Here is a 1,320-nt window from a genome sequence, read left to right as displayed (position 1 = left end):
ACTGGTTGGAAAATCTTCGTGCACGTGCCCCTAAAAATCAGCATGTTGGAGTTACAATCGCCGCGTTGAATCCTTGCATAGATCTAAGGCACCTAACACCAAATCTCGTCACATGACAAAAACACCTAACATCCCAATGAGACGGCAGGAGACACAAATATTGAAGAGGTGAGCTTATATATTAAACAAGTAGTAGTAGTACTCCTATAAAATATGAAACAGAGGGACTACTCCAGATTATAAATGTTCTAAGCACCTATAAAAGAGGAGCTTGGACTGCTAGATAAAATTAAGATGCTCACATGATGTGGCTTGTATCGCACTGCATGTCCTAACCAGACTTTTTTCCACAAAGAAATAATGCATGCTTTCACCGGCAAGAAGAAAGTACTAATACATGCTTTCAGAAAGCTTCAGAGCAGAGCTAGTCACTGGTTCAACTGTCAACTATTGTTATGGCTGATAAGAGATTCAGACCATCAGGCAGCAGAACATGTTCATAAAAAACATACGCAACAGGAAGATCATATCTTAAAATGCTACACTTCCTATTCGGCGCGAGTAAGAACCCAAGATATATATAGTCTATATATAGCTTGTTTTTTTACGCGACAACGACGGGCTTACGCCTACCTGAACTTTATTACCAATTGAGGAGCGGTTACACGAGAACAGAGTTACAGACGGGGTAAGAGAGAAGAAATTACAAAGCATAGAGAAAAGGTCTATAATCTCTCAGATAGACGAAACAACGTAGAGGCTCAGTCATTTAGTAATTCCCGTTTCTGAATATTGCTGCAGCGATTAGCCCAGAGGGTCTGGTAAGTCAGGATTGTTAGACTGTATTTACGCGTAGCCTCTGTATAGATCTTGAATATTGTACCGTATATGTTTGTGTACCCCTTATATATAAGATAGCCACATCCGTTATGGCTGTCGTGCAGTTTTCCAAAACCCTACGTTTAGCATGGTATCAACCCTAACTGGTCATATGTCTTCCGTTGCTGCCGCCGCAACCGCACCGACCTCCGCCACCGCCGCCATCGCGCCGATCTCTGCCAGGCGCCTGCCTCGCCGTTCCTCTCATCACGCCCTCTACCCTCGGTCTACTCCGGCCAGGCCTCGATGGTGGGTGCGGCGTCTGATCAGCAGCCGCCATCGTCCCGATCGCGCCTCCGCCGGCTTGGGGCACTACGTACACTGACCCGGCGGCTCCCTGGATGGGATCGGCGCCCTACGGGGCTCCTCCTCCGCCGTCCGCGGGGCCCTACGGGGCTCCTCATGTGGCTGCCTCGCACAACGTCCCCGCCCCGTATGGAG

General features: G+C 48.0%; 1 pseudogene; it reads left to right on the top strand.

Annotated features, from left to right (window-relative positions):
- The window catches only part of LOC119350481, a 5,762-nt pseudogene extending 4,954 nt beyond the window's left edge, over window positions 1-808 (top strand).
- Window positions 809-1,320: the final 512 nt, after the last annotated feature.

Source organism: Triticum dicoccoides, chromosome 1B, assembly GCF_002162155.2.
Source record: "Triticum dicoccoides isolate Atlit2015 ecotype Zavitan chromosome 1B, WEW_v2.0, whole genome shotgun sequence".
Taxonomy (NCBI): Eukaryota; Viridiplantae; Streptophyta; class Magnoliopsida; order Poales; family Poaceae; genus Triticum; species Triticum dicoccoides.
This window is presented reverse-complemented; position numbering and strand designations above follow the sequence as displayed.